The following is a 13,030-nucleotide window of genomic DNA, read 5'->3' as shown; positions in this document are numbered from 1 at the left end:
CAGAGCCTCCACTCTCAGATGGCAGGAAACTCAAGGTTTCCCATGCACTGGGGCCCAGGGCAAAGCAGTGACTCCATAGGAGCCTGAGCCCCACCTACCTGTGGGTCTTTGAGGGTCTCCTGGAGAGGTATGGTCAGCTGTGTCCCTTGTGAGGACAAGAACACTAGAGGGGAAACAAAGCCACTTAAGTTGGGAGACTATTGAGACAAATGGCTTAGACTTCACTAAATTTGATTTCACTTTATTTTACTATTAAACCAAAGATAAACAAGGTTCAATGGTACAAATGAGGGAAAGGGAGTCCCTAAGGCTTTTTTCTTTCTCACAGAGGTGTCTCCTAAGTTCAGCCACATCAGTGCTTAAGACTGATTCTATTATCGCATGAGAAAAAAAAACTTATATAACTCAGTGCACCGAGGGTACTGACTGAAATTTCAGTCCAGTAAGCCCAGCTACAACCTACCCAACCTATAATATGCCCAGGTTCCAAACAATGAAAAGACTTAAATGATACGATGATTCAGCAAATATTTATTGAATACTAAATGTTGTATTTAGTTTTATATTTGGCCATTTGGAGGGAAGGTAGCGATTCCTACAGTGTTTTATTTAAATGGATCGATGATCCCAATAATACTAGAGTATTTGTTTTATCAAGCATCAGGTTGAAATATGGGCCAGTGTTCTTTTTCTCTCATTATGGTATCCCTGCAGAAGATTTTACATTATTACAATGATTCTTTAAAAATTTCTTAGAGATATGAGCCTACATATACTATATCATTTCTAAACCCACATATTAAAAAACAAACACAAATTCCAGACAGATTCTAAGTCTATTGAAGATACCAAAGGTAGACTAATCTATCCATATGACTTAAAAGAAGTAGACCATGTACTGATAGTTTTTCTCCCATAGGCTAATTAAGTGGCAACAGTAGGTAGGAAGGAAATGGCACCAACTTTCTGCTGCCCTGTACTTTCATGACCATCCTCAAAGTAGACTGTTTTCCCAGTCTACACAGTATCCCCAGAGTAGACAGGATGGCTACTACCCTGGATTAATGGCTATTCCTGGACCACAGCTTGTCCCTAAGTCAGCCACAAAGCCCCCTCTGAAGAAAGGAACTAGAGGTGCAAGGTAGGGTCCCAGCACTGGTGTCTGCAGCTACAGTTCAGACTTTACATAATGTACCCTAGCCTGTTCCTGTCTATCAGAAGCAGGAACTTGTCCTACTCTGCCAAGTTTGTTACAAAAGAGGCAAGGGCCTTTGCAGAGTGAAGACCCATCCAAAGAGCCAAACCTCCAATTCCTTTATCTTGCTTAGGATGACAAAGTTCAGTAACATGCAGAAAACAGAATACTTTCATGGGCATGAGATGCTGACTAGTACAAAATTTTCCTTTAATTCACTAATATATTAATATATATAATATATTCCATTCCAAACTAAATTATAACTTTTTCCCAAAAGGAGATAATCATAAACATTCTTTAAGTAATTCCTCATTAAAGGCCTGACACACCTTCCATTTTATCGAACCAAATGAAACAGTTTTGTAAGGATATAATTTCCAGTTTGCCACATTATGGATAATGGCTGGTAACTCTACTATAATATTATACTATTTGCTTCTCTAATACATTAAAACCAAGGTCGTAGTACATGTGTACTATAGGATTAATAGTTAACATGTAGGTTCTATACCTTAAATAGATCAGGTTTTTTACATTCATAATAATAGAGAAATAGAAAATAGATGAATCAATTGCAATTTTCTAGAATTCAGTTCTGACTAATACATAAAATAGTTTTCCCACTTCCAAGATTATAGAACTTCTTTATTTTCACAGCTAAAATTTTAAACCCTCAAGGATGGGCAAGGTTGGACCAAAGAAGAAAAATATACAAATTGGGCAAGACTGTAATGACATTTTTGCTTCAAGAAATGTGTGTTTTGGAGTTCCCATTGTGGCTCAGCAGTAATGAACCCAAGTAGTATCCATGAGGATGTGGGTTTGGTTTGTTCAATGGCTTAAGGATCCAGCATTGCTGTGAGCTGTGGTATAGGTCATAGACTCTGCTTGGATCTGGCGTTGCTGTGCCTGTGGCTTAGACCAGCAGCTGCAGCCCCAATTCCTCCCCTAGCCTGGGAACTACAATATGCTGCGGGTATGGCCCTAAAATGGTAAGATAATACTTTAAACTCTGGAGTTTCAAGGAAAATGTCGAAAAATACAGCATTATTTACTTGTTAGCTTAAAATTGTTTGAAAATACTGAAAAACTCTAGGAAGAAGGCAAGCTACCTACAATCCAAAAACTATTTAAAATGCCATTAAAAAGAAGACAAAGTCCTCCACATTAATTTGCTAATCTATTTCCTCTGAAATAGCCTATGCTACACAGATTAGCTATATATATTACAAATTCATATTTATAAAAATGAAGTTAAACTGCTCTGTATCTTGCTTTTTCTGATTAATCATAGATGCTTTCCTAACAGTACAAACAGATTTTCTTCACTGGTTTAAATAGCTACAAAGCATCTCATTAAAGGGATGGTCCATAATGTATTTGATCACTTCTCTATTCTTGTAATATATTTTTTGACACATATTTGATTATGTTTGTGTGATTGGTGAAAACACTGTAGTCCCTTTACACTGGGGTAGGGCAAAAGTTTTATAAGCTTTGAGGTCTCCAAAGCATCTTCTGAAAAATACAACTTCAGAAAAATAGACTACATTTATAGTGGACAATGTTCTTGAGAAATAAAAGAATCAGAGAAGGAAAAAGAAGAAATGCACACACATAGATGGAGAAGGAGAAAGTGATTATCTTATGTGTTTATAATGAGACAAACTGGATTTCCTGTCATGGTGCAGGGGAAACGAATCCGACTAGGAACCATGAGGTTGCAGGTTCAATCCCTGGCCTTGCTCAATGCGTTAAGGATCCAGTGTTGCTGTGAGCTGTGGTGTAGGTCACAGATGCAGCTCGGATCTGGTGTTGCTGTGGCTGTGGTGAGGCTGGCAGCTACAGTTCCGATTGGACCCCTAGCCTGGGAATCTCCATATGCTGTGGGTGCGGCCCTAAAAAGACAAATAAATAAATTAATTAATTAATTTAAAAAAATAAAGTCCAAAACTCTGAGTGCAAGTTAACCCTACTTGTCTTGCGCTTTGAATATTTGTTTGTTGACCTGAAGAAGAAATGAAGCAGTTCAAATTGCAAAGTGAAGTTTATGAAAAATGTAAAATCCTAATCGACTTTAGTTAGGAGTCAGCATTATAGAACAGCACTTTCAGAAAATTATGTGGCAAATCATTACTACATTCCCTTTGCTGTTATTAACAGGAGACAAGAACTGAGGAATTAAGAGCTAGAAAGAAGGCCATCAGCAAACTCCAATAAACAGGGAATATTAGACAATGACGATCTAGGGAATATATTTCTTTACCATTTTAATGCATTATTTCATGTTTAAAAGTTTGCTTCTAGGCCCACTGATTAAGAGAACATGAACTTTTTGTTCATTTGTTTTGTTTTTGCTTTTTTTGCTTTTTAGGGTCGCACTAGCAGCATATGGATATTCCCAGGCTAAGCGTCTAATCCAAGCTATAGCTACCAGCTTACACCACAGCCACACCAGATCTGAGCAGAGTCTGCAGACTACACCAGAGCTCACAGCAATGCCAGATGGTTAACCCACTGAGTGAGGCCAGGGATTGAACCTACAACCTCATGGTTCCTAGTGGGATTCGTTTCCCCTGAGCCGCAGCACTAAGCCACAACAGGAACTCCAAGAGAGCATGAACTTTGAAGTCTAGATGGACCTGGCCTCAAATCCCATCTCAAATCCCAGCTCTACACTTTTCTAGCTGAGTCACCTTGGAAAAGTTATTTAGCCTTTTGGGTCTCAGTTTCTACTTATAAAATAAAAATAACAGTAGATGTTCAGTAAATGCTGGTTGTGAGATCTGGATAATACATCTAGTGAATCACCCAGCGAGCAAAGCCTTTGCATGAGTAAAGCACTTAGCTCTATTACTCCAAGCACTGGTTTTCAAAGTGTGGGTCTCCGATCAGCAGCATCAGCCTCACCTTTGAGCTTATTAGAAATGGAAATTCTTGGGCCCTATCTAAGCCTACTGAATTAGATGGTCTGGGATGGGGCCCAGGAAACTGTTTTACAAGCTCTCCAGATGATTCTTAAGCACTTGCCTTAGAGTTCAGCTAGTCATGATCATTTCCATTAATAAACCTTAAAGGACCCAGCTGTCACCTTCAGGGCTGACTTATCCATCAGGCACAGAAGGAACAGTGCCTTAGGCCCACGGTAGTTTTAAAGGCTTAGGAAAATTTCAGTTATAAGTTAAACAAGTATTATGGATATACAAGATGATAACGATAACTAACACTGCTTTATGTTATATATGAAAGTTAAAATAAATCCTGGAATTCCCGTTGTGACTTAGCAGTAATGAACCTGCTAAGAACGCAGTGAGAATGCAGGTTCAATCCCTGGCCTTGCTCAGTGGGTTAAGGATCCTGCGTTGCTGCCGCTGTGGTGTAGGCCTGCAGCTACAGCTCTGATTTGACCCCTAGCCTGGGAATCTCCATATGCTGCAGGTGTGGCCCTAAAGAGACAAAAATAAACAAACAAAAACAACTTAAGAGATTTTGACAGCAAGGAAAGCCATCACCAAAATGAAAAGACAACATACTGAATGGGAGAAAATATTTGCAAATGGTATGACCCATAAGAGGTTAATATCCAAAATATATAAGCAGCTCAAACAACTCAATATGAAAAAAACAAACAACCCAATCAAAAAACAGACATTTTTCCAAAGATGACATACAGATGTCTAATAGGCATATGAAAACATGCTTAACATAGCTACTTATTATCAAAATACAAATAAAAACCACAATGAGACATCATCTCACACCTATCAGAATGACTATCATCAAAAAGACCACAAATAAGAGTTCCCACTGTGACACAACAGGTTAAGGTTCTGGCATTGCTGCACCTATGGTGTTGGTTTCAGCTGAAGCTGGATCCAGTCCCTGGCCCAGGAACTTCCATGTACCATGGGTGCAACCATGAAAAAAAAAAAAAAAAAGACAGACCACGAATAAACTTTGGCAAGGATGTGGAGAAAAGGGAAACTTTGTCAACTGTTGGTGAGAATGTAAATTGGTACAGCTACTATGAAGAACAGTTTGGAGTTTCCTGTAGCAAACTAAAAACAGAACTGTTGTATAACCTAGCAATTCCACTGCTGGGTAAATATCTGAAGAAAATAAAAATACTAATTCAAAAAGATACATGCACCTCAATGTTCATAGCGGCATTATGTGCAATAGCCACAGTATAGATGAACGGATAAAGAAGTAATAAATGTATATGTCACATCTATCTATATACTACACACACACACGAATACTATTCAGCCATAAAAAAAGAAATTTTGCTATTTGCAACAGCATGGATGACTTGGAGGGCTTTTTACTTAGTGAAATAAGTCAGATAGTGAAAGACAAATATTATGTTATCACTTATATGTGGAATCTAAAAATAAAACAAAATAGAAACAGATTCACAGATACAGAGAACAAACTAGTATTTCCCAAGGGGAAAGGGAAGGGGGAAGGGGTACCGTAGGGGTAGGGAAGAGTTCCTATTACGGCTCAGTGGTGATGGATCCAACTGGTATCCAAGAGGATGCAGGTTCAATCCCTGGCCCCGATCAGTGGGTTAAGGATCTAGTGTTGCCATGACTTTGGTGTAGGCAGGCAGCCGCAGCTTCCTAGCCTGGGAATTTCCATATGCCCTAAAAAGCAACAACAACAAATAAAAGGGGTAGGTAATCCAGAGGTTTAAAACTCCAATGTAGGAGTTCCCGTCGTGGCGCAGTGGATAACGAATCCAACTAGAAACGATGAGGTTGTGGGTTCGGTCCCTGGCCTTGCTCAGTGGGTTAACGATCCGGCGTTGCCTTGAGCTATGGTGTATGTTGCAGACATGGCTCGGTTCCCGCATTGCTGTGGCTCTGGTGTAGGCCGGTGGCTGCAGCTCTGATTCAACCCCTAGCCTGGGAACCTCCATATGCCGAGAGAGAGGCCCTAGAAAAGACAAAAACAAAAAACAAAAAACAAAAAAACCAAAAACTCCAATGTATAAAATTAATAAGCTATAAGGGTATACTGTACAGCAGAAGGAATATAGACAATATTTAATAATAACCTTAAACGGAGTATAATCTACAAAAAATTTGAATCACTATGTTGTACACCTGAAACTAATATTACAAATTAGCTATACCTCAATTTTAAAAGTTAAATTAAAAATTATATAATTCCAAAGTAAAAACTACCTCTTATCCCATCACCAAGACAGAACCATGAAAAACAACTTGGGGTTGGGGAGAGGGGGAGGAGAGAGTATCTTTTTTGCTCTGCTTATGCAAGTGAATGTAATAGATAAATGGAATACAATTTTTAAACCCTTGATACATTTTTTTTTTTTGTCTTTTTGCCATTTCTTTGGGCCGCTTCCACGGCATATGGAGGTTCCCAGGCTAGGGGTCTAATTGGAGCTGTAGCCACCAGCCTACGCCAGAGCCACAGCAACATGGGATCCGAGCCTCGTCTGCAACCTACACCACAGCTCATGGCAACGCCGGATCATTAACCCACTGAGCAAGGCCAGGGACCGAACCCGAAACCTCATGGTTCCTAGTCAGATTCGTTAACCACTGCGCCACGATGGGAACTCCACCCTTGATACATTCTGACAAATTGCTTTCCAGAAAGTTTGTCCTTATTTAAATTAAGAGCATCAGTGAGTGAGGATGTTCATCTCACAATATCCTCACCTACTTTAAATATTATCTATAAAAATTGTATGCTAATTTCATATTGGGGAAAAATGGTTATGAATGTGAACTTAATTTAGAAAAGTAAATATTGATGTTGTGAAAATAATGTTTAATATATTTATTTTGGAGGATGGGCCTATGAAGATAAAAGCACCTAGGACCCAGGAAAGTAAAAATTTAGCCCTGGTCACCTAAAACCTGACTGTTAATTTATAAATGTTAAATTGAAGGTGCCTAGTAGGAATTGACTATTACAAGAAACGTGTGAGTTCCTGTTGTGGCACAGCTGTAATGAACCTGACTAGTGTCCATGAGGATGTGGGTTCAATTCCTGGCCTCACTCAGTGGATTAAAGCATTGGCATGAGCTGGAAGATGTGGTGGGATCTGGCTGTTGCTCTGCCTGTGGTGTAGGCTGGAAGCTGTAGCTCTAATTCGACCCCTAGCCTGGGAAATTTTTTTTTTTTTCCCACTGTACAGCAAGGGGATCAAATTATCCTTACATGTATACATTACAATTACATTTTTTTCCCCACCATTTGTTCTGTTGCAACATGAGTATCTAGTCAAAGTTCTCAATGCTACTCAGCAGGATCTCCTTGTAAATCTATTCTAAGTTGTGTCTGATAAGCCCAAGCTCCCGATCCCTCCCACTCCCTCCCTCTCCCACCAGGCAACCACAAGTCTCTTCTCCAAGTCCATGATTTTCTTTTCTGAGGAGATGTTCATTTGTGCTGGATATTAGATTCCAGTTATAAGTGATATCATATGGTATTTGTCCTTGTCTTTCTGGCTCATTTCACTCAGTATGAGAGTCTCTAGTTCCATCCATGTTGCTGCAAATGGCATTATGTCATCCTTTTTTATGGCTGAGTAGTATTCCATTGTGCATATATACCACATCTTCCGAATCCAATCATCAGTCGATGGACATTTAGGTTGTTTCCATGTCCTGGCTATTGTGAATAGGGCTGCAATGAACATGCGCGTGCACGTGTCTCTTTTAAGTAGAGTTTTGTCCGGATAGATGCCCAAGAGTGGGATTGCGGGGTCCTATGGAAGTTCTATGTATAGATTTCAAAGGTATCTCCAAACTGTTCTCCATAGTGGCTGTACCAGTTTACATTCCCACCAGCAGTGCAGGAGGGTTCCCTTTTCTCCACAGCCCCTCCAGCACTTGTTATTTGTGGATTTATTAATGATGGCCATTCTGACTGCTGTGAGGTGGTATCTCATGGTAGTTTTGATTTGCATTTCTCTTATAATCAGCGATGTTGAGCATTTTTTCATGTGTTTGCTGGCCATCTGTATATCTTCTTTGGAGAATGTCTATTCAGGTCTTTTGCCCATTTTTCCATTGATTGATTGGCTTTTTTGCTGTTGGGTTGTATAAGTTGTTTATATATTCTAGAGATTAAGCCCTTGTCAGTTGCATCATTTGAAACTATTTTCTCCCATTCTGTAAGTTGTCTTTTTGTTTTCTTTTGGGTTTCCTTTGCTGTGCAAAAGCTTCTCAGTTTGATGAGGTCCCATGGGTTTATTTTTGCTCTAATTTCTATGGCTTTGGGAGACTGACCTGAGAAAATATTCATGATGTTGATGTCAGAGAGTGTTTTGCCTATGTTTTCTTCTAGGAGTTTGATGGTGTCCTGTCGTATATTTAAGTCTTTCAGCCATTTGGAGTTTATTTTGGTGCATGGTGTGAGGGTGTGTTCTAGTTTCATTGCTTAGCATGTTGCTGTCCAGGTTTCCCAGCAATGCTTGCTGAATAGACTTTCTTTTTCCCATTTGATGTTCTTGCCTCCCTTGTCAAAGATTAATTGACCAAAGGTGTCAGGGTTTATTTCTGGATTCTCTGTTCTGTTCCATTGGTCTGTCTGTCTGTTTTGATACCACTACCACACTGTTTTGATGACTGTGGCTTTGTAGTATTTCTTGAAGTCTGGGAGAGTTATGCCTCCTGCTTGGTTTTTGTTTCTCAGGATTGCTTTGGCGATTCTGGGTCTTTTGTGGTTCCATATAAATGTTTGGATTGTTTGTTCTAGTTCTGTGAAAAATGTCATGGGTCATTTGATAGGGATTGCATTGAATCTGTAGATTGCTTTGGGTAGGATGGCCATTTTCACAATATTGATTTTCCCAATCCAGGAACATGGAATATCTTTCCATTTCTTTACATCTTCTTTGATTTCTTTGATTAAAGTTTTATAGTTCTCGGCATATAGGTCCTTTACTTCCTTGGTCAGGTGTATTCCGAGGTATTTGATTTTGTGAGGTACAATTTTAAAAGGTATCGTATTTTTGTATTCCTTTTCTAATGTTTCATTGCTGGTATACAGAAATGCAACTGACTTCTGAATGTTAATCTTATATCCTGCTACTTTGCTGAATTTATTAATCAGTTCAAGGAGTTTTGGGGTTGAGTCCTTAGGGTTTTCCATGTATAGTATCATGTCATCTGCATACAGTGACAGTTTGATCTCTTCTCTTCCTATATGGATGCCTTTTATTTCTTTTGTTTGTCTAAATTGCTGTGGCTAGGACTTCCAAAACGATGTTGAAGAGCAGTGGTGAGAGTGGGCATCCCTGTCTTGTTCCAGATTTGAGTGAGAAGGCTTTCAGTTTTTCCCCATTGAGTATTATATTTGCTGTGGGTTTATCATAAATGGCTTGGATTATCTGCAGGAATGTTCCCTCTATACCCACTTTGGCGAGGGTCTTGATCATGAATGGATGTTGGACTTTGTCAAATGCTTTTCCTGCGTCTATTGAGATGATCATATGGTTTTTGACTTTTGTTAATGTGGTGTATGATGTTGATTGATTTGCGTATGTTGAACCATCCTTGTGAACCTGGGATGAACCCTACCTGGTCATGGTATATAATTTTTTTGATATGTTGTTGGATTCGGTTGGCTAAGATTTTGTTGAGAATTTTTGCATCTATATTCATCAATGATATTGGGCGATAGTTTTCTTTTTTGGTGGTATCTCTGTCTGGTTTTGGAATGAGGGTGATGGTGGCATCATAGAATGTCTTTGGGAGTAGTCCTTCTTCTTCAACCTTTTGAAAGAGTTTAAGGAGATGGGCACCAATTCCTCTTTCTACGTTTGATAAAATTCACCTGTGAAGCCATCTGGTCCTGGACTTTTATTTGTAGGGAGTGATTTTATGACCTCTTCAATTTCATTTCTAGTGATCGGTCTGTTCAGTTGGTCTGTTTCTACTTGATTCAGTTTTGGCAGGCTGTAAGATTCTAGAAAATTGTCCATTTCTTCCAGATTGTCAAACTTGTTGCCATATAGTTGTTCATAGTATTCTCTTATGGTTTTTTGTATTTCTGCTGTATCCGTTGTGATCTCACCTTTTTCATTTATAATTTTGGTGATTTGGGTTCTTTCTCTCCTCTTTTTAGTGAGTCTGGCCAGGGGTTTGTCAATTTTGTTTACCTTTTCAAAGAACCAGCTCTTGGTTTTGTTAATTTTCTCTATTGTTTTTTGAGTCTCTATTTTATTGATTTCTTCTTTGATCTTTTAATTTCCTTCCTTCTGCTGACTTTAGGACTTTTTTGTTCTTTTTCTAATTCATTTAGGTGGAGGGTTAAGTTGTCAATTTGGGATCTTTCTTCTTTTTTGAGAAAGGCCTGTATTGCTATAAATTTCCCTCTGAGCACTGCTTTCGCAGCATCCCATAGCTTTTGAGAGGTTGTGTCTTCATTATCATTTGTTTCAAGGTAGTTTTTAATTTCCTTCTTGATTTCCTCATTGACCCATCGGTTTTTTAGTAGCATGTTGTTTCATCTCCATGTAGTAGGTTTTTTGTCTTTCCTTTTCCCGTGGTTGATTTCTAATTTCATGGTGTTGTGGTCAGAGAAGATACTTGAGATAATTTCTATGCTCCTAAATTTATTGAGGTTAGCTTTGTGTCCCAATATGTGGTCGATTCTTGAGAATGTTCCATGTGCACTTGAGAGGAATATGTATTCTGATTTTTTTGGATGTAGTGTCCTGAAGATATCAATTAAGTCTAACTTTTCTATTGTTTCCTTTCGGATCTCTGTTGCTTTATTGGTTTTCTGTCTAAAGGATCTGTCCATTGGTGTGAGGGGGGTATTAAGGTCTCCTACTATGATTGTATTCTCATCAATATCTCCCTTTATGTCTGTTAATATTTGTTGTATGTATCTGGGTGCTCCTGTATTTGGGCATATATGTTGACGATGGTAACATCCTCCCCTTGGATGGATCCATTAATCATTAAGTAGTGTCCTTCTTTGTCTTTCTTTATGTCTTTTGTTTTAAAGTCTATTTTGTCTGATAGGAGTGTTGCGACTCCTGGTTTTCTGTCATGTCTATTGGCGTGAAATAGTTTTCCCCACCCTTTCACTTTCAATCTATATGTATCCTTTGTCCTAAGGTGAGTTTCTTATAGGCAGCATGTTGAAAGTTTTTGCCTTTTTATCCACTCAGCCACTCTGTGTCTTTTGACTGGAGCATTCAGTCCATTGACATTTAAGGTGATAATTGTTAAATGATTATTTATTGCTATTTTGAACCTTGTGTTCCAGTTGTTTGTATGGTTCTCCATTCTTCCTTTCTTTTTTTGGTTGGATGGTCTCTGGTTATTTTCTGTTTGAGTGTTTTTTTTTTTTTTCTTTCCATTTTTGCGAATGCAATGTTTGGTTTTGGCTTGTGGTTGCCCTGTTTTTTAAGTATGCAAACCCCTTCCTATAATTGTGTGTTTTAGCTTGATGGTCCTGTAAGTTCAAACACTTCATTACTATATTAAAATTAAGAAGAGAAACAAACAGCAACAAAAAAGGAACTATTTATTACCTAACATCCCTTGCCCACATTTTATGGTTTTGATGACTCTTTTTTTTTCTTTTTAATTTTATTTTGTTTGAAACATGTTCATGATTAAATCTGTATGCTGGCTTATTTGAGTGACTGCTCTCTGATTGTGGTTTCCTCAATCCTAGTTCTTCCTCTTCTTTTTTTTCTTTTTCTTTTTCCTCCCTTTCTTTCCTTCCTTTCTTTTTGGTTTAGAGAAGCCCTTTTAGTATTTCTTTTAGCCTGGGTTTTGTATTGCTGTATTCTTTTAGCTTTTCTTTGTTGGAAAAAATTTTTATTTCCCCTTCTATTTTAAATGATATTCTTGTTGGATAAAGTATTCTAGGTTGCATATTTTTTCCTTTTAGCACTTTAAATATCTCTTGCCATTCCCTCCTGGTCTGTAGTGTTTCCATAGAGAAATCAGCTGATAACCTTATGGGGGTTTCCTTGTAGGTAACATTCTGCTTTTCTCTTGCTGCCTTTAGGATCCTCTCTTTATCACTAACTTTTGCCATTTTTATTATGATGTGTCTTGGTGTGGGTCTATTTGGGTTCAATTTGTTTGGAGCCCTCTGTGCTTCCTGTATCTTGAACTCAGCCTCCTTTAGACTTGGAAAGTTTCCAGCGATAATTTCCTCAAATATATTTTCCATTCCCTTATCTTTTTCTACTCCTTCTGGAATTCCTATTATGCGTAGATTGGCCCGCTTTATATTATCCCATAGGTCTCTTATATTGCTTTCCTGTTTTTTGATTTGGTTTTCTGTCTGCTGACCTGATTGGGTGATTTCCATTATTCTATCTTCCATATCACTGATCTGTTCTTCTGCATTATTCATTTTGGTTTTTACTGCCCTTAGTTCAGTTTGTATCTCTGCAAATGAATGTTCTAGTTTTTCTTGCGTCCTCCTTATCTTTTCTAGTTCCTTTCTGAGAGTATCTGCATTACTGTTCATATCTTCTCTTAATTCCTTCAGTATTTTCACTATTTCTCTTTTGAACTCCAGGTCTGTCAGACTGCAGAGATCTGTTTCATTGTTGACTGTTTTAGGTGAGTTCTCCTGTTGGTTTGCCTGGGGGTGGTTTCTCAGTTTCTTCATCTTGCTTGTTGTTTTCTTTTTCCTGAGGGAGTTGTACTCTCCATGACGGGGCAGTGTTTGCCTTGTCACTACCGTGGAATGTTTCCTGAGGGCTGTCGTTGTTGGTCAGTCTTTTTTGAGGCAGTGTGGCTTTTCTGGAGTGTTGATGGGTCTAACAGGGTCTCTTTGAAGCAAAGGAAGACTTCCTGAGGGCAGACAGGA

The sequence above is a fragment of the Sus scrofa genome, chromosome 1 (genome assembly GCF_054392235.1).
Source record: "Sus scrofa isolate SSC_HxYL_T2T_F1_AM1 chromosome 1, Sscrofa_HxYL_maternal_Yorkshire_Landrace_v2.0, whole genome shotgun sequence".
In the NCBI taxonomy this organism is placed as follows: Eukaryota; Metazoa; Chordata; class Mammalia; order Artiodactyla; family Suidae; genus Sus; species Sus scrofa.
This window is presented reverse-complemented; position numbering follows the sequence as displayed.